Here is a 22,435-nt window from a genome sequence, read left to right as displayed (position 1 = left end):
GTCTGAATTCTTGTTTCTTCATTCTGTTCCAGTTGAATGTTTATTTCTTCCTTATGCTCCAAATTGTTGATTTCAGTCCTGGTTTCCTTCCCTTCCTTTTTGGTTCCCTGAATATTTTGCTTTATTTCACTTTGCATAACCTTCACTTTTTCCTCTATTTTGCACCATACTTAGTCACTTCTGTAAGCATCCTGATTACCAGTGGTTTGATCTCTGCATCTAATAAGTTGGTTATCTTTTTGTTGGTTAGTTCTATTTTGGGAGCTTTGATCTGTTCTTTTATTTAGGCCATATTTCTTTGTCTCAGCACACCTATTATGTTGCAAGGGGCAGAACCTTAGGTATTCACCAAAGCAGGGCAACCCAGGTCACTGTGTTGTGCACCTATAGGTGGGGGCGAGGTCCAAGAGGGAACAATGCTGCTTGCTTGGCTCTCACCCTGCTTTCAGTCACTTCCCCTGCTACTCACAAGCAAATTGGGCCCTTCTGGTGCTGATTCGCAGGTGGGTGGGTTTGTGTACATTCTAGGATCCTGTGGGTCTTTCCAGTGAACTCTCTTGTGAGGCTGGCAGTTCCTCCTTCTGCAGCTACAACCACAGATTTTTACAGCCACAGTTTTTTTTAAGATTTTATTTATTCATTTTTAGACAGAGGGGAAGGGAGAGAGAAAGACAAGGAGAGAAACATCAATGTGTGGTTGCTTCTCATGTGATTCTCAGGGGCCTGGTCCGAAACACAGGCATGTGTCTTGACTGGGAATCAAACTGGTGACCCTTTGGTTCTCAGGCCAGTGCTCAAACCATTGAGCCACACCACCCAGGGCTGTACAGGTCAGAGGTTTTGAGGCTTTATTTGTCCATGCTGGAACCTTGGTTGCACAGTCTGTCTTGCCCCTTAGTTGTTCTTCTCAGTTATCTGCATGCAAATGTGTGACTGCCTGATCCCCCAGCTGTCACTTTGCCACCCAACCTCTCTGTTCCAACTGCCTGTCTCTGCCCCTCCTACCAGTATGAATGAATGTTTCTTCTTTAACTCCTTGCTTGTTACCCTTCCACACAGTTCGAAATTCTGGCAGTTCTGGTTATTTTTTGTTTGTAAATTGTTGTTGTCCTTCTTTTGGTTGTGTGAGGAGGCAAACTGTATCTATCTGTGCCTCCATCTTGGCCGGAAGTCAACACAATTCCTGTGAAGAGACCAATGGCATATTTCACAGAACTAGAACAAATATTCTAAAAATTTATATGGAATGACAAAAGACCTCAAATTGCCAAGGCAGTCTTGATTTTGCCACATTACCTGATATCATACAATACTACAAAGCCACAGTAATCAACATAGCATGGTACCAGCATAAAACCAGACATATAGGTCAATGGAACAGAATAGAAAGCCCAGAAATAAGCCCACGCCTTTATAGTCAATTAATATTTGACAAAGGAGGCAATAACATACAATGGAGTAATGATAGTCTATTCAATATATAGTGTTAGGAAAATTGGACAGATCACCTTACACCACATGCAAGAATGAACTCAAAATGGATTAAAGACTTAAATGTTAAGCTCAAAACCATAAAAATCATAAAAGAAAACATAGGCAGTACCATCTCAGACATTTCTCATAACTATATTTTTTTCTTATGTATTGTTCTGGGCAAGGGAGACTAAAGAAAAAAAATAAACAAATGAGACTATATCAAACAAAAAATTTTGCACAGCAAAGGAAACTACCAACAAAATTAAAAATCAATCCTTGAATGGAGGAACATATCCACCAATGATAAATCTGATAAGGTGTTAATTTCCAAAATTTATAAAGAACTTAGAAAACTCAACACCAAACAAACAAATAATTCAATTAAAAAATGGACCAAGGACCTAAATAGACAGTTCTCCAAAGAGTACATGCAGATTGTCAATAGACATATAAAAAGATGGTCAACATCACTAATCATAAGAAAAGTTTAAATTATACACACAATGAAATATCACCTCAAACATGTCGGAATGGCTATCATCAATAAATCAACAAACAACAAGTGCTGGAGAGGATGCAGAGAAAAGGGAACCTTGGTGCACTGTTGGTGGGAATGCAGACAGGTACAGCCACTGTGGAAAACAGTGTGGAGTTTCCTCAAAATATAAAAAATGGAAATGCCTTAATAGTCAGCTATTTCACTTCAGGGAATTTATCCAAAGAAGCCCAAATCACTAATTTGAAACAATGTCTGCTTGAAACAATATATGCAACAATATACGCTCTGTGTTTATTGGAGTGTTATTTACAACAGCCAAGAGTTAGAAGCATCCCAATGCCCATCAGTGGATAAGTGGATAAAAAAAAAAAAAAAGTTTGGTACATTTACACAATGGAATACAACTCATCTCTAAAGAAGAAGGAAATGCTATCCTTTGCGACAGGTTGTGTGGACCTGGAGAGCATTATGCTAAATGAAAAAAGACAGGTATCATTGGATTTCACTCATATGTGAAATCTAATGATCAAAATAAACTAACAAGAAAAATAAAGACAGACTCGTAGATGGAGAGCTAGTTGACCGGTGTCAGGGATGGTGTTGGGGTGCTGGATGGAGGGGTGGGAGGACTGTGCAAAAAAGAAAAAAAATAAGATAAAATACTCATGGATACCAAAAACAATGTGGTTGTTGTCAGGGGGAAAGGAGGTGAGGAGAGTTGGAGGTGATGGAAGGAGATTTGACTTGGGGTGGTGAACTCAGCATAAAAGGTACAGATGATGTTTTGTGGAACTGTGCTTCTGAAACCTGTATAATTTTGTTAACCAATGTCATCCCAATAATTCAATAAAAGGAAAGAAAAATAATTTTGAACAACAAATTAAAAAGTTACTGAGATAAAGATCTATGGATTTGAATTTAAAAGTCTCTGAAGTGCATATGTAGACATGTTGTGGTAAGCAGATGCAAGGGAACTAGCATGCCTTGATAAATTATAATGTGGTAGGTGGTTTACATATATGATTCCCCTTAATTATCACCATAAGCCTTTGGTATATTGATAGATGCTATTATTATACTATGCAATATGTGAAGCTATTGAACCCCAAAATAGCCATACAGTGATAAATGAAATGGCCAAGATCAAAACCTGGTTTTGCGTGGCTCCAGAATAGTTTCTTTTCCCTTACATGATAGCTTTAAGGAAAAAGATATTGCGACACCCATATAGCTGAAAGATGACTGAGGAATTCAATATGTGGAGGTCAAAAATGAAGCTGATGTTGAACCTTTTGAATATTTGTTTCTTTAAGCTATAGGCTAAAGGTTTCCAACATCACTTTTATTATAAATATATGCATATATAAATCAACATGAATATACATTTATGGGTCTGTTACTCAAACCACTCTACATTTTTTAAACACCATATATATTTTGTCACTCTAGCTAAATATTACTTTTTAAAGAGAAGGTCCATGCTTCATACACAGTTGACTTGGTTTTTGCCCTATGTAGAAATGTATGCAAGTCACACCAATCTAATGTTTTTAAGGGGATTGAAAAAAAAGTAAGTGCTTACTATCTATTGTACCCTTCTCAACTTGGGACAGATCTTGGACTCTTACAGTTTCATTAATTCATTGAGCAAACCTTAGCTGACTAGCTGTTATATGCAATTAACTGTGCTAGGTACAATAGGAAGTTTATAAAGAAAAATGACCTACACAAAACAAAACTTAAAAAAATACATGACCTCTGGTATTTATACTCTCTGACCTATTGATCTTGCTTGATAATTTCCTAGCTGTCCTAGACTCATCAAATTTATAACAGGTAACTTGTTAGAGAGGTTAAATACTAGTCATTAATTCTCACAAAGGTTATGAGGCTCACACCAGTACCGTGCTCTAAGAGTATAGGAATCTAACTTCAACTCATTTGTGGTTATTATTACTATAAGAACATTTTAATTTCTCAGCAAATTACCAGTGGTAGCAGTTTTACCCTTTAACATTAAGCAGCAGTTAAGAAATTATAGTAGGTACTCTGGCAATCTGTTTTAATACTAATTAGTTAATAAAGTAATTAGCAAAATAAGAAATATATTACTACTATGCTGTATTATAATGTAGCTGAAATTACATATGCAGATAGATGCATAATGTGGAATTTCTAAAAATTCCATTTAGAAAATTTAGCAGTATATTTAAGTATTTGGCATTCACAGGCAAACAGCTGTGATGGAGGAAGCTGTATTTAAATAGTCAAAATTGAAGGTGCCAGCAAATTTCAAACAGAACACGTGAAAATGAACTTTTTATAAACTTTATTTTCCTTCTTGGCATGGATTATCACCACACACCAAAATTGAGGTGTTAGGCTTATTTTACCATCTATGTATATTTAAAAAGTTATGTGGTGCACTCTTTTTTAAGTGCACAACTGTCTGATAATGTTTACTGAGGTCCTCTTGCACCTGTACCAGAAACGATCAGCATGGGTGGTCATAACATTGTGTACATATTGGATTACACTTTGAACATAGCTTTACCTAAAAACTGAGCATAGTTACTAAAAGATAACATGCTTTTCTACATGTTTATGTATATAAATCTTTGGTCAAAATCTGCTTTTTACTACAAAAAAAAAAAAAAACTGTAAGGCAGACTTTAAGTCCATTATAGCACTGCTATGTCTATACCACTGAAGTGCGAGCTTGCTGATATTAAGTCAACTGTAAAACAGACAACACAGTAAATCTATGAAGACAATTTTCTTTTCTTTTTTGAAAACATATAGTAACAAGTCATAACAGAACAAATATTAATTCAACCAGATCCACTATAGTACAATGAAGCAAATCTCTTCTGTTCACCAACAGATATTAAATTGAAGGAAGCATAGTTACTATTTGCCTTTAAAAAGGATGCATTCATCATTAAAAATTATTCCTTATAATTTTTTTACATGGTCTTCTACATAATTCCTTATAATTTTACAAAAAATAAGGAAGCCTTATTTTTTTACATGGTCTTCTACAAAAGTATACCACATAGACTGAGTTTTGGAACCTAACAACCTATATCAGGCAATAAAACAAAATTAAAAATACAAAAATGGAATCAAACCATCAAACCAAGACATAGAGAGAGTGAAAGAAACACAAATAAAATGCCATTCAGTGGCATTTTAGCAAAGTACATTATTAGGTAGATTATAAAACATGGGATGAAGTTTTATGACTGAATGGAGCTAGAAGAATAAAAGACTGGCTCTTCTTTAAGCAATCTGGGAAAACTGCAGAAATTGTGGAACTTCAAGAATATACAATGAGATTGGATAATCTAAAACATTTAATGTACAAGAGCCTAGATAAGGGAAAAACAGAAATAAAGAAAGAAATAAAATCTGCTGCAAATACAATATTTGTACTTTATTATAGAACTGATTATTGTGAAAAAACTTCACTGAATTAAGTTGTAATTTTAAAGTGCCTAAATAAACAGGTAAGTACAAATAAATATATAGTAATAAGTCATGGTCTTAACTTTGCTATCTTACATATAACATTTGGTAATTTTTTCAACTGCTGTTGCCTTGATGGCTACCATAGCTTGAAATAGATGATACAAGAAAAGCACAGACATAAAATAAAAAAACTGTAAGCCAAAAATATGTTTTTAAAATGCTGAAATATAAAGATTCCTCAACCACTATTTATGACATTTTAATTGCATTCAAGATTGTATAATGTTAGCTGATTAAAAATTATTTAAAGAAAAGATGATTAAAGTACTTTGAATTTACCACCAGAAATGTACAGTAATTTGCATGGGATTACAATAGGATTTATTTTAAGGGATGACATAAATCATTTAAAATTCTGATGCTGTGATCACTATAATTTACTGATAAGTATGAGAAGTTATCTAGGAAACAGTGGTTTAAGCCTGCATTGTCAGGTGGCTTCATTTAGTATGGATAGGAGGTAAATACAAGAATGGATTAAGATAATAGTCCCAGGAGAAGTCTCCAATTTGATGGGAGGGATATTAGGTATGATAGACTCTGAAAGATAATGAAGTACTTACACTGTTTTGAGGAAGCACAATTGGTCAAAAAGCTGAAAAGCTCAATTATGGGCTTTGTTGAGGGGATGGCATTTGGGATCCAGCTTGAAGTATTTTCCCAGGACTTCCTGGGCATAGATAGAACTAGGTAAGCCTTCCAGGCAAAGGGAATAATAGAGGCAAATGCTTACAAGTAGAGCAAAAGAAGATTATAGGAAATGCTCAGGTTTGGCCAAAGAGTAAGGAAAGGTTCAGGTAGTGAGTAGTAAAACATGAGAACTGGTAAGGTGTGCAATTTGCTTTTTGGAAATAATGGGCCTGAACAGTAACATTTGTTGCATGCCTATATGCTAGATATTTTTATATATCAATACATTTCATTGGAAATGACTAATTTGCTACTGGATCTCTTCTTCAGCATTCCTCAGAAGTGATTTCTCAGCTAATTGAATTCTGTAAGAAATAGGCAACTTTAACTCTGCTGCAGTAGTCTGTGCCACTTTTGGACATTCTAATCATAAGATTCTGTCTTAATGTGAGTTCAAATATCTTTTTCTCTACTGTGCATTTACTGTGCATATTTTGACCTTCTGCAAATGTACAGAACTTTAGTCTCTTTTCTATAAGATATTCCTCTAAGTGACTCAAGACAGCTAACCACCATCCAATTTACAGGTAAAACACCATCAACCCTTTCAGTGGTTTCTCATCTGACATGGTTTTCAAATCTAAAGGGTTCTTCCTGGATACTTTCTATATTTAATAATACTCATGAAACATAGTACTCAGAATATAATATACTACTCTTGTTATAGCATGTCCAATAGAGGATAGAACAAATGATCACCTTCTTTATTATAAACACTGCATTTTCATTAATGAATCCTATTTGTACATGCACTACTGACTCACATTATCCTTACACTCAGTTAATTGTTACAAGGAACTCATATATTACAGCTATGGATTATCTTGACAAGATGGTAGAAGCAAGATCTTGAAAAAAATACACCAGCCTCTTGGATCACACGGCCTCCATGTGGCCTTGAGTAAACCACCTCACCCTCTCTGCACCTAAAGTCCCTCTTCTACAAAATAGAAATACTACAATTGCCTTCTTCAAAGGTTTTTATGAGGAGTAGGTGGAATTATACTTAAAAGCTACCTAAAACAGTGCATGACACAAGGATATTCCAATGATTATTAATGAATAAGAGGCAGAGAGATATCAAGCCCATAGATGAAAGTTTATTAACCTAGAGCAATAGGTGAAAACAAAAATCACAATTTACTCGAATACAGAACCAATCTTAAAACATAGTTAATTGACTTTTTTTCCCCAAGAAAATCATTCATTCAGGGCAAAGGCCAGAAATAGCAAAGAGAGTAAGACTTCCTGGATTTGGAAACTTTCCAGAAGAGATGAAGGCAGGCAGGAAGCTGCTTGCCTTAGGCAAGATCATAAAAGTAAATTTTACGTGGCAAAAAGGGACATATTTAGAGATTGTGAAAATGATCCTAGAAGAGAGAAAAATTTCTACAAACTGAAAATTATAATCAAATTTTCCAAGTTTAATGATGGTGCAAAACTGAATTTACTTTGGGCCAGTGTCTAAACAGTTAAGCTGAACATCCAATGACATCGGTTGCAGTGTTGCTGAAATGATTTTGATTTCAGATTACTTCTTAATATCAAATTGAGTTTGGGACAATTTTTTTGAAGATACAGATACTATACTAATCTAGCAAGAGAGGAAGAAATTATAGAAAAGGGCAATGACTGAAAGATGTCTGAGACCTCTATAACTACCATCACATGATTTCCTAAAATTGTAATCTCCACTAGGGCAGGAACTGTTTAGTTCCACTGCTGAAATCCTAGTGCTTAGCATAGTTCCTGGCACAAAGTAAGTGTCCAAAAAATGGTTTGTTGAATGAATAAAACAGTGGTATTTTTGTGTGCCACAATTTTTTCCCTTAGTGATTAATAGGAAAACAATTAAGAAGAATATTTGGGGAGGAAAAGAGGGAAACTGCTAAATATTCTGCAGCCAGTCTTACAGTGAAGCAAACCCCTAGGGGCTGCAATGTATGGCAGAAATTATAAAGATGAGAGAAACACATGGCAATGTGTGAAACCTGTGTAAAGAAAAAAAAAGGGAATGTTCAGAGAGCTTGTCTGAGCCAAAGGTATTTAACTTGTGGAAGGTCAGTGTAATTCCCCCAAAGCAAGGGTGTCAAACTCTTTTTCACCGGGGCCACATCAGCCTTGCTGTTGCCTTCCAAGGGCCAAATGTAATTTTAGGACTATAGAAATGTAAGTATTCCTTAACTAGGGGTAAGGAGCTCTACATTCCCTTGAAAGACAACCATGAGGTTGATGTGGCTCCCAGTGAAAATGAGTTTGATGCTCCTGTCCTGAAGTGATCCATCAGTGAATTGTCAAATCCAGCTGTTGTCCTGTAATCAATAACACATGGCCTTAATTTTTTTTACTATACAAATGAAATGTGCACACAATTTTGGAAATCACTACAATTACTTTAAATTTTAATAAAAAAAGTCTAACCAAAATTAATTCACGCAGGACAATGTGTGCTACTAACGCCTACTGGTATTTCCAATGTGCCATTCTTCAGGATACAGCTAATGTTGCCTCCTATGCCCATAACAAGCAGAAGGTTCTTGAAGGTTAGTATTAGTGACAGTTATAATTTAATAAACTATGATGTTATTGAACAACATGCCAATAAAAGTCACCTGCCACCTAAAATTTTTCCATCTCAGAAGATTAATCCTGATTCCAAGGATAGTTTTGGTTGCTCTTAAGTCATATAAGTAAAAAGGATTATATCTGGAACTGCCTTCTTAGTACTTCCATGGTGCCTCTAAATACTTTTATGATCAACAGAAAAGGTTAATGGAAAATTAATGAAAAAAGGGGAAGGGCAGTGCTGCACACTCAAAGGCTTTGAGAATAAATATTTGGGTCATGATATCATGGGGAAAAATGACTAGTTGAGTCCTGACATAGGGCAAAGGAAACAGAGGAAGGGTTCTGTAATAAGGTAGTTACAATATTATTTACAACTTCATCAATGGAAAAACACTGGAGCAATTATGCTTTCCTTCCTTGCTTGTTGTGTTTGTATATACAGGGTCCAGCAAAAGTAACACCAATGAGTGTGGTTGGTAGGGTATGTGAATGTTTCTCAGGAGATGGACAGCAATTTGAACATTTCACCTAAAATGTCATATGGTGTGCTCAAGTGTGATATTGTTATGTTACAGAATTATATGCCTATAATTTTGTAATAAAAGATTTGGTATAGATTACCAGCTCATAAAAAGGACATTATTTGTGCCAGGCCACATATATATTATTGCATAGTGCTTATATATTATATATTATAAATATAAAATTTATATATGTGATATATGAGGTATCTACAGAAGGTATCCAGCCATGTAATACGAAAAATAAAGACATTTATTAAAGAAGATACAAGATACAAGAAACATTGTACATAGGAAAATGACATCTCAGTCCCCTTCAAAGTAGGCACCTTGGGACCTCACACAATTCTGTCAATCACCATCAGTTGCCCCGTCGTGTTTTCCTGAGTCTCATTGACGGTCTGCAATCCTTTCCCTTACAAAGGTGATTTAGCTTTGGGAAAAGCCAGAATCACAGGGCACCACATCTGGGCTGTTAGTGGGCTGAGTCACTTGGGTGATTTGACGTTTCGCCAAAAAAGTCTGCACGAGATGTGATGCATGGGTGGGCGTGTTGTTGTGATGAAGCTGCCAATCACCAGTTGCCCCTACCTGCAGCCTTCTGAATCATCCGAATAGTTTCCACAGAGGAATGTTTAAGCTTCACAGAAAATTTCATGCAGATTCATTCCTCTGCTCGCTCAGTCATTTTGAATGTGACAGTCACATGGTACATATGCTCACTCAATGGCGTCTACCACCCCCACTGACTAGTACAGTGAAGTCATCATTGTTCACACATGCGCATTCCAGTCCACTCTCCTTGGCTGCCAGGTTACATCGAAGCCGTGCAAACCATTCTCGTTATATTTACAACGGCTGGACTTTTTCCAGACAGACCTTGTATATCACATATGAAAATTTCACCCATACAGCGTTTTCCTTTCCTTCTCTTTTTCCCATGTTATTTTATATAGAGACTTTGCTGGCAGTTCACTTTGCAAATTAGTCTTTAGATGATATGTTTAGATGGACATAAAAGAGCATTTAGTATCAACTAGAATGGACATTGTGACTGTTGGGACTTTGCTTTGGGGAAAAGGGCAAAGTATCTTTACTTGGAGGAAGGATAGAAATCACAGAGCTTTGTTGTTTTAAAATTAAATGTGTATAGAAGGATGGATATAGTCACTAAGTAACCAAAGTGTGACATCCCAAGTCCAAATACACAGTTCTGTACACTGCTCTGTGATCCTGGCTCTGGGACTCTGCAAAACATATTTTTCCATTGCTAACTGGCTCCTGGTTAAGCTTTGCCAATTGGAGACATAGAAGAAGATCACGAGTTCAGAGGAGAGAGAAAGGACCTGACCCTTGCCGATTACTTGCTTATCCTGTCAGTAGTGCCTTAGCAATTGTCCTTTACCCTCGTGGTAGCAGTTGGTTCCAGTTTACAGTTTCTTTCAGCATCTCCAGACCATTTTTCTGTTCTACATGGTGACTATGTTACACTTACCTGCCTTAGAGAGTCATAGAAGAACATTTTAGTGCATTAGACTGAGAACCACGATTTAAAAACTTGCTTATTTTTGTCCATTTTTAGCTTCTATCTTATCATTTAACCTAAGTTAGCTTTCATCTGTTCCTTATATTATAAACTGTGTTATGACATCTTTTTTTTGGTTAAGGTTTCTCATTTTTTTCTTTAGTATATTTTATTGGTTATGCTATTAGAGTTGTCTCAATTTTTCCCCTTTGCCCTCCTCTTCCCACTACCACCCTTCCCTCCAAAATCCCCTCTTAGTTCATGTCCATGGGATATGCATATAAGTTCTTTGGCTTCTCCATTTCCTATACTGTTCTTAACTTCCCCCTGTCTATTTTGTACCTACCACTTATGCTTCTTATTCCCTGCACCTTTTCCCCCATTCTCCCCCTTCTCCCTCCCAGCTTATAACCCTCCAAATGATCTCCATATCTATGATTCTCATCCTGTTCTGGTTGTTTGCTTAGTGTGTTTTTACTTCTTAGATTCAGTTGTTGATAGTTGGGAGCTGTTGTCATTTTCATGTTCATAGTTTTGACCTTCTTTTTCTTAAATAAGTCCCTTTAACATTTCATGTAATAATAGCTTAGTGATGATGAATTCCTTTAGCTTTCTTTACCTTCCCTGAGAAGTACTTTATCAGCCCTTCCATTCTAAATGATAGCTTTGCTGGATAGAGTAATCTAGGATGTAGGTCCTTGCCTTTCATGACTTTGAATACTTCTTCCCAGTTCCTTGTAGTCTGCAAAGTTTCTTTTGAGAAATCAATTGACAGTCTTATGGGGAGGCCTTTGCAGGTAATGGCTTTTCTCTTGCTGCCTTTAAGAGTCTCTCTTTATCTTTAACCTTTGGCATTTTAACTATGATGTGTCTTGGTGTGGCCTTCTTTGGGTCCATCTTCTTTGGGACTCTGTGCTTCCTGGACTTATAAGTCTATTTCCTTTGCAAAATTAGGGAGGTTTTCTTTCAATATTTTTTCAAATAAGTTTTCAATTTCTTGCTTTTCCTTTTCTCCTTCTGGCACCCTTATAATTTGGATGTTCGTACATTTAAAGTTGTCCCAGAAGTTCTTAAGCCTCTCCTCATTTTTTCAAATTCTTGTTTCTTCTTCCTGTTCTGGTTGAATGTTTATTTCTTCCTTGTGTTCTAAATTGTTGATTTGAATTCTGGGTTCCTTCCCTTCACTCTTGGTTCTCTGTATATATTTTTTTTATTTTACTTAGTGTATCCTTCATTTCTTCCTTATTGTGTGGTTCCTTATTCAAGGAGTTTTCTGAGCATCCTGATCACCAGTGTTTTGAACTCTGCATCTGATAGGTCAGCTATCTCCATTTCATTTAGTACTTTTTCTGGGGGTTTGTTCTGTTCTTTCATTTGGACCATATTTCTTTTCTTCCTCAATTTGGCAGTCTCCCTGTGTTTGTTTCTATGTATTATACAGAGCTGCTTTTACTTCCTGTCTTAGTAGTGTGGCCTATGCAGAGCAGGCACCTATAAATTGTGTGGGGCAGAGCCTTAGGCAATTGCCATGGTGGGGCAGCGCTTCATCATTTGTGACTCTGTGTGGGGGCAGGGAGCTCTGAGAGAGGACAGTGCCTCTGCCTGGCTTCTGGAGGCCTTCCTGGCACTCACCCAATTTCCAGTCACCTCACCCACCTCCCGTATGTGATTGGTACCTTTCCAGATGCTGCTCTGGGGTTTATGTACATTCTCAGCCTATGAGGGCCCTTTAAGGAGTGAAAATCCAGAAGTTTCTTCAGCCACCCCAAACTCCACTGGTTTTTAGATTCAGAAGTAATGGGGGTTTTATATTCCCGGTGCTGGAGCCCTGGGCTGCGCAGTCTGGCCTGGGGCTGAGATCACTTGCTTCCAAGGTATGCCCCCTGATTTTAATCCACCACATGTGAGTGTGGGACCTTCTGTTCTGCTGCCACTACTGCAGCTGCCTCTCTGCACCACACCATGTCTTTGCCCCATCTCTGTGACTCCTCCCCCTCCTAGACATCTGAATTAATATGGCTTCCTTAAATCTTTGGTTGTTGGACTTCTATACAGCTTGATTTTCTGACAGTTCTGGGTGTCATTTGTTTTTGAGGTCTGATTGTACTTCTTTTTCTTTTCTTTTTTTAAAAAGATTTTATTTATTTTTTGAGAGAGGGGAAAGGAGGGAGAAAGAGGGAGTGGAACATCAGTGTGTGGTTGCTTCTTGTGTGTCCTCTGCTGGGAACCTGGCCCATAAGCCAGGTATGTGACCTGTCTAGGAATCAAACCAGAGACCTTTTGATTCACAGGCTGGTGCTCAGTCCCTTGAGCCATACCAGCCAGGGCTGATTGTAATTCTTCCTATGGTTGTGTGAGGAAGCAAAGTATGGCTACCTATGCCTCCATCTTGACCGGAAGTCTATGATATCTTTTTAATAATCTACAAGAGTGTTGTGAGCATTAATAAGAAAATAACTGCAAAGCTTCTTAGCTATGGAAAAAGATAATTTTGAGCTAAGCTTCAATGTGGTCAAATAAATGATTTTCCATATTAAACCTTTGGAAAAATATATAGGCACCAATCCAGATGAATGACTAACAACCTGAAAATCACTGAAATAATAACACAGCAGCAACAGCAGGGAAAATGTGCTTTTTTTCCCTTCCCAAATAGTTTTATAAAGGAAAAAATTAAACCACAAGTAAATTGAATAGCAAAAGAGGATTTCTGTATAAGATGCTGATCAGCAAATGTTTTGGGATGGTTGCTTTTCTGGATTTCCATCTATCTTTGTTCCTTTTGTAAGAGGGGAACGTAGGTTTGGGGGTTGTTCATACAATAAAACAATGAAACTGAGAAAAAGTAAGGCAATCCTGACTAACAAAGTTCTAATGGAATCTCTGCTCAAATTCAAATGCATCAATCATTCCCTCGATAATTGTTTTTTGGTCATGGGCAAAGCAACAGCACAAATTAAATATTGTGATAGAAAAAAGAATCAGAGCAAACACACAAAAAGGTGTAAAGTATCTTAATATCCATAAACAATAATTAGAAGGCACCACTGTCAGGCTGAGGTAGGAGTTTCAAGGCTAAACGGCTCTAAGAAGTAAATATACAGTCTGTTTTGACTCACTCAAACAGTCCAAAAAATATAAAGGAACTCACTTCTCAATCTTGGTAAAGTAATTTCAGTAAGATTCCACTCTCTGGAAATATTTTTAAATGACCCATTTAAATATTGTGGCACATTTGTGTATATCAGTAAAAAAAGTAGTAATAATATAAAACAGGACTAGCTTATATTTACTATTTAATTTCCAGTGGCTCTTATTTTCTGAGAATCAGTTGTGGTTTTTGTTATTGTTGTTGTTGTTTTTTTCTTGATCACTAGATGCATACATATACAGGGCCAGGCAGAAGTAATGCCTGCTTGTGTCTGGTTGGTAGGGTAATAACATGGGTGTAGTAATTTATAGTTGTAACTTGAACATTTCACCTAAAGTGTCATATGAGTGTGATATTGTTATATTACAGAATCACATGCTTATGAGTTTGTAATAAAATATTCTGTAATAAAAAGGGACATTATTTGTGCCAGACCCTTTATATACTAAGTAGAGATAATCATTGTTACTATAGTTCACTCTTAGTTCCCTCAAGAAGCCAAGTCCCTAACACATCTATATAGTGTTCACACCTTGAAAACAACATAAGCTCTTTTACTTTTTATGTCACCCTTCTTGAAGCTTTCATAATTTGGGCATCAAATATGAAAAGATTCTTACTGTTTTGGTGTCTTCTTTCATTTGTTTCTTTTGGTTACATTGGTTATTTCAATTTCTGGCCCTTCCAAATGATTTAATTTCTTATTTTATAGAGCATTTCCTGTTAATGTCCTTTCTAAATATGCCTGGCACACGTAAATTTTGACTCTGTCTTCTGGAGGAATACCAAAGTTTTGGACTGTGTCATCTCCAGAAGGACACACAAGTTGTTGACCTTGCCATTTGATGGAAGACAATGTTCTGATTTTCTTAATTTCCTTGAATATGTGCCATGGAAGCCTACCGTTACTGCCTTCAACTACAGTATTTCACAATGTTTAATAAAAGCAAAAAAAATTTATTAAGTTACAAAATGAGCATCTAGTGATTCAAGGGTGTTTTTATTCAATACAATATAAAATATTGTTTATTATAGCATAGCCTCACCTGTTGTATCAATAAATTCAGAGATCATGGAGGGAAGATGCATTGCCTTTCATTTTGGCATTCAAAGCCTGATGTGTAATAGATACTCAATAAAGGTTTAAAATGAACTGCACTTTATGGTTGAACAGATTATTTGCAGTCAGGCTATGTTAGTTAAACTTCTTATGTCCTTGAATTCATAGAGTTCTTTGAGTCTGAAAGGCAAGGCAGTTTTCTAACCCTAGGACAGAGAGAGTGAAATATGGTATTTTCAATATACATTTTGATGCTTTCAGTGTGCAGCTACCAAATCAACAACTGGGATGGGGATGGGAAGAGGGATTGGTATTGTTTTCTTTTAGTTTTGGAGATTTTATGTTTATGTTGGTATAAGATGCAACATGGCTCTCTAGGAACTCTTGAGGATTAAGCTTCACATTTTCCAGAAAAGCTGTCCTCACAGCTTTTCTAAATGTGTATAATAGAATTTACTGTCAGTGCAAGAGAAGGAAAAACGTTTGGTTACCAAAGAAAAGTACAGCAGGTTCTTAAATAACGAACATCATTTTGTTTAATGTTGTAATACTGATGAGAAAAAAAATCAATTCCCAGCTGGAACCACTCTCAGTGTGGTTTGCACATTCTTCCCATGGTTGTATGAGTTTTCTTCAGGGACCTTGGTAACCTGCCCCCTCCCAAGGATGTGCATGTGAGGTGAACTAGTGTGTCTGAACAGTGCCAGAATGAGTGTAGGTGCATGTGATGTGTCCTGAAATGAAAGGGCATCCTGTCCAGGGTGGACTACTCTTTGCTCCCTGAACTGGAATAAGCAGGTTGGAAAATAATTATCTTAATTGTTTCTATTAATCTTTTTAAGTGTATGTATAGCTTACATTTATTTCAATGTTTGATATTAGAAGTGTTTTGGGTCTTTATTTAGAAGTTCGGTGATGCATTTGTGACCAGAGATAATGCTTTAGGAACTTAACTCTTATATATATCAATTAGCCTGTGATAAAATCGATTTTGTTCTATGTCACTTTAAGTCATAGTTTCCAAGAACCCATCGATGATGTTAAATGAGGACTTACTGTATTTATTTGAAGTGTGCAATGATTTGAATGAGGGGGGAAAACTACTTGAGAGTTATGTGTAATTTATAAATCATATACATGGCTATGCTAAAATGTCATTTCTCCTTTACCCATTTTTCCCCTCTAGGAAAATCTATTTTTGCCATTAGTCTTAATAAATCATAAAAGCTGAATCTCTAATAAACTGGAGAAAACTTATATAATACTATTTAATAATGAGCTGAAATAGAGACCCAAAATATTTACCTTTTGATTTACTTAAATCGACTTAATCAACAATTCTTGCCAGTCCTTTGTTACTATGGAAACAATGTATGAAATTGTCTCTTTATAGAATTTCCAACATGTGTACCAAATTTAAATTCTTTTATACGAGACATCTCCCCTTTAGAAATTTCTCTTTTATAAAATGCTACAAGTTTCTACAAACATTTATTAACAAAATGGAAGTTCTTGTCAATATATGTAATTTCAAATTTAAATGTGCTAACTTAGAGACATAAATGGCTAACCGACCAACACAAATCTGAATACTCACCAGAATTTAAACTGGACAGTAGTATTTCCTTTACTTCTGACTGCAAGCCTTCTTTACCTATACATGGAGGTAATAAGAATGGAAGATCAGGCTCCCAAGACCACTGCCCTCTCACGGGTATGCCCTGTTACTTGCACATAAGACAGATTTTCAAGAAGTCAGAGTGACTATCAATGAGATTCTTCTACCTTCAAGGCTCAGGAAACTCTCATCTCTTGAAACACAGTCAGAGAAGTGAGAGGAGTCATCATTATATAGCCTGTTTGTAATTTTTTTCTCATTGTTCTGAGTACTTGGATCTGATAGATTTGGTTGTCTGCATTCTTTCATCCATAAGGATAATACAATGAAATTTTATACAATAGCTTTAGCTGTAAGAAGCAAAATGACCAACAGCTTTTACTCTGTGAATAATACATTGGTTAGAGGTCATACCCAGAACATATTTTACAATACAATATTTTTAGTATAGGAAAATACAAATAGAATCCAAATAATATAAGTTAGAGTTCAACATTTCCAAGGATGAATATTGTAAGATAAGTCAATTAGCAGCACCTCTGAAACAAGCCTATACACACTATAACTGTCTGAATAGTTGTTGGATGGTTGAGATTGAGTTAATTTAAGCATAATTTATCACACAAATGTGATCTTAGCTATAATTGATCACATCTTGTCAGATCTGACTTTCTTTTCTCTAAAAACAACATATGCCACTCTTTTGATAAAATAATCTTATGGCTAGAAGAAGCCTAGTTTTTCAAATCATTATGTTTCTAAAAATACGTGTTTTCTGTAGAGAAAATGATAAAATTAGTGCCCCTAAGTCCTTGAACTTTCTTTGCACGTGTTACAAATAAAGCTACAAATAACAATGTACAAACAACACCTACATATACTTTGGTTCCTTTCTTCCCATTTATTTCTCCCTTTTTGTTTTTTTTTTTCTCGAAAAGATATTCAGTGCTATGCTCCAGAAAATATATTTTTAATATTCTCTCCAGGGCTATTATGAGGAACTTGGTTTAAATAATGATAGTCATCACTTCTTGTGGGTCTGGAGAGCAGAGGATGAGATTCTAAACTAGAATCTTGTCTGGCAAGCAAGATGAAAAAAAATGATGATGTTTGTAATGGCCAGTTCTTCAGAGGTTGTTCTTGAAATTAATGTTAAAAAAACTGATGAAAATAGAAAAGTAACTAAAAGATACCAGGAAGTATAAGCACACATGGATTTATTTTAACATACTGTTTTCTAACTTTCAAAATAATTAAAAATAAAGTTTCATCACTTTATTCTACTTGTCATCCTTTGATAGACTAGGGTAGGAAAGGAATATATAGTGTAATACTTTTTTTATCTGTGTAGTTTATTCCACTTATAAATAGGAGATAATAACCCTCTGCACCACAAAGGCACCATTCTAGATGTTTCATAAACATCTTAGTTAATCCTCATAAAACTCAGGGAGACTGAGTTTGCTATACCCATTTTACAGATGAGTCAGTCAATCCTCAGCAAAATTAACTGCCCTAAATCATAGAATTACTTAATAGTACAGCAAGAATTTTAACCCAAGTCCATCTGGTTCTGAATTTCATACTCTTTAAAATTCTCGTTGATCATTGGTCTAATTGTATGTTCCTTTCACATCTACAAAACAGTAAAGATTTCAAAATTCTATAATTGATTTTCTAGATGATTCACTGGAACTTCTACCCTCAGTGAGCTCCCCATTATTTGGTCTATTCAAGCATTGAGTGCTCATATGATGAAGATTTCAGCTTGACTGGGAGTGGTTAAACCATAAGAATTTTAAGGTCTTTTTAAACCCTGAAACATTATGACTACCAAACATACTATGCACATAACAGACATAGCAGGAATTCTCTGCAATTACAACTTTTCCTATACCATGATGACTTAGCACAAGACTGAGGACCATTTTCTTATGAAGACCTTATGTGGATAGACATTATTCAATTTGAGTCAGTTTGGGGCAATAGAAGCTTCAATTTTGAACTGGAAAAGAAGATAGTCAATCACAGATACATGACACTGGCTTACACAGATGTTCTGCTTTCCTCTGACTCACTGTTTGGGCCTCAAAGAAGGATAAATTTTATTTTTTGATATAGTAATTGTGATACAGTCACACCATAACTCAGATACTCACATTGGGCCTTTTCTTACTTATGCCCTTGATTTTGACCCACATTTGAATTGTACAAAAATAATCTCTAAAACAAAAATGAGAGGCTGGAAACAAGATCAATTTTGAAGGAAAATTTTAAGTTTAAATTTCTAAGGAAAAAGTATTCTAATAAAAGCATAAAGACATTGGGAAAAAGACCCTATATATATTTTTTTAAATGAGAACACATTTACTGGCTAGGGACAGAACTCAGTTCCCAGATAGATTTGAGCATGGTAAAAATGGAAAGATTCTCATCAACTTTGTCTTTTGGACAAAGCTCTGGTTGGTGTTATGGAACTTGTAAAGCCCATGGGAGTAATTCTTACAGTAGATTGTCTGACTATTAAATCCTTATTTTGTTATTTTATAATCTTTTTTTCTGTGAGTTTTCTGCTTCTTTCTGGGCTCTAATTTTTGACCGTCAGTGAGAAAGATGAGATTTCTTCAAGTTAGAGAACATCAGGAAGAAATGGGTAAACAGAACAGATACTATTAATCTGCTTCTGTGGCTTGAAAAAAATGATATTCTAAAGAATATAAGTGGTACTAGTGAACCATATTAACAAGCACTCATTAAAAGCCAAATTACAAAGGTCCTTCAAAATAACATCATTAAAAAAAATTTAATACTCCAGAAAAAATTTCTGAATGGGGTATGCTGTGCAAAATCAACCAGTGCCTGGGGTCCTTAGACCTTAATACATTAACAGCTGACAACTTAGGTTCTGGAAAAAAGGAGAAACAAAAACAAGAACAAAGAATAGGTTACCAGATATAGTATAAAGAGGTAGCCTGGGGAAAATGGAAGGTCACATTAGCTGATATTACCCAATCAGTTAATGAACTAATCTCATCTCTTCCAATTCACTCAGTGCCCTATTGGTTAACAGGTTTCTTTTTGTCTTTAACTCTGGAATAACTGTAGGGATGACCACTACGGCTTTACATGGCTGTATTTGACAGTAGCAAAGGAAATTGTCTTTAATAAGGGACACTTTAGACATCATCAGAGGTTCAGAATCAACTCAGGTATAAAAGTTGAAAGAGCAGAATGGATGAAACAAGCCCACTACTGGCAAAGGGAAAATCAACTGATTTAAGAGACCCTGTTGTGCACAATTAGGTGAACTAATTTTTCATGTCCTTTATTGGTTTATTCTAGTGTTGAATATTAATACTTTAATATTTGCAAATATTTATATACCAAGTGCTTATCTTTGGTGGAAAAATCCATTATGCTTTCAAAATTTAAAATGCTTTGATTCCTCTGTGGGCAAGGAAGTATGCAGTTTTAGGAACACCTCAAAGACTTAGGGATAAATCTTGACATTCACTTACTCACTGTGTGACCTTGAACAAATTAGTTAACTTCCCTGAACTTTGTGTTTTAAGGGAAATCATCTCCTCCTTGTAGTATTGTTCAGAGAACTAAATGAAACAGTATTTGGGGGCAACATGGCTAAGAAGCACTCAATAGATAGTACATACTATAGTATGAATTATATTATAATCTGAAAGCTACCTTTCAGCTTCTAAATTCCATAAAATTTGCAAAAATGAGCAATTATTATGAAATTTCTCAAAGTGTATATGATTTAAAAATGACTACATTGCCAAATAAGTTTGAGAAGTTGTACATGCTCTATCCCTTTTCTCTTGTAAGTCAGAATTCATTTTCAATATAATTGAATTTGCTGAGATTCCCCCCAATAAAAAAAATCTTTAGCTTCATGAAATCAGGGTCTCCTAAACTCATGTGATCTCAGAAACATCTTTTCTAGAAGATATATTAACATCCCAAGAACTTTTTTGTATTCCATTTATAGATAGGCCAAGATCATAATTATTTTAAATGCTAAGTATAAATAAATTTTGAAATTAAGATACACGAAATGATCTGTGATATCTGGATGCCAAAATTAAGGCTAATTTGATTTTAAACAGCAGCAAGACAAGGAAGAGTAAATGAGAAATAAAATGAAAGTTTTAACTAGGGCCAAGTTTTGTTGGTAGTGCTTGATTGACTAAAACTACCTTTGGAATTAAGGATATCCAGGAGCTTGGTGAAATTCCTGGTGCAGTTGTTTATTTGCCACAGTGTATCAGCATAGTACTATGGTTCCAAGTCTACTTGCAAAGCCAAGATTAAGTACAGTGGAACATGTAGAAATACTGGGACAATTACAAATCCAGCTCACAATATTTGCATTCATATATTTTAGGAAGAACACCAACTTTGTTTTCTTTCAATTTCCATAAATAGTGTTGGAGTTTTCTTAACACTTTTATTTATTTATATTTACTTTCTTTTTTAAGCTAGCAATTTCCCTAAATTTACTATTGTTCTATAAGGATATTACATGTAGTTCTAATAGAGAGAAAAGAGACTGCAGGATTAAAGGATTGGGTTTTTAAATTACTTTGAAAGCAAAAGAAACAGAAGGTACGAAAGCTGTTACTTCTATGTTATTTTTATGATTATCCACTTTATCATTTTTAAGCAGCAAAATATTTTATATTAAAGCATCATTTTAATGAGTTCAATATTAATCAAATTCTTAGCACTCTTATTAACTATAATTTATTGATGTTTTAGGTGCACCTGTTTTCAGATTTCTGTCACCATACCCATATGAAAAAGAACATTCCACAGTTATTGCAGTCAAACATACTCAACTCTCAAAAGTTTCTAAAGTTGAGTAATGATAAGCATTTAAATCATCTGATATTTACTGTCCAACTCTGGCCTTTTCAGCTATTACAGTACTTGGAATGTGCATTATAATTTTGGATAAAATTTTTTTTCCTCATCCTATTGAATCTTGTTAACATTTATAGTAAAGGACAAACAATTCACCCATCCTGATAAAATATATTATAGCTCCCTGCAACCTTTGCATTTAGAATAAATGCCAACTTGTTTTAGGTATCTGTTACCACTTTCAAATTGCATTGTAAAATGTAATGCAAATATGAGTTCTTACTTAGCAGGATCTGTCTTGTTCAAGTGTGCAACAGTAGAGGGATTTTTCAACATACTGCAGCTGTTACCTATGGAGGAAACACATTTCACCTTACTAAGACATAAGTCATTATGGACAGGTTCCTTAGTGCTTCCTTAAGCAATGCTATTACACAATGAATTTCACTTTGAATACAGCAAATCATACTATTGCTGCCCACTTGATTTCTGCCTCTAGGTTGATTTTAAAAGAGAAGAAATTTTTAAGGGCAATGAGAGTGGAAGTGGAGAAAGAGTTCATTTTAAAAGATGCAATATTTACCAAAGTCATAAATATGCCTATATATACATATCTAGTTAAATAATACATGTGCATCTCTGTATACATGCTGTGTCCAGAAAATATTTGCAAGAATGTAACCTAAAGGCAGCCTCATGAATGACAAAAATGAAAAAATTAAACTCATGTATGAATAGGTACTACAGGTAATGTAGAAGGTAGGACAGTATCCACAAATAATGTAATAAATCCTTTGCTCATTGGATTTTTTGCCTAGATTTGAGGCCTTTAAACATCAACCAATTATGGTAAATGTTTAACTGTAGGAGTTCAGGCAGACAGCCAAATTCTGGTTTCAAAGCTATTGCTAGTTT

The sequence above is a fragment of the Phyllostomus discolor genome, chromosome X (assembly GCF_004126475.2).
Source record: "Phyllostomus discolor isolate MPI-MPIP mPhyDis1 chromosome X, mPhyDis1.pri.v3, whole genome shotgun sequence".
NCBI lineage: Eukaryota > Metazoa > Chordata > Mammalia > Chiroptera > Phyllostomidae > Phyllostomus > Phyllostomus discolor.
This window is presented reverse-complemented; position numbering follows the sequence as displayed.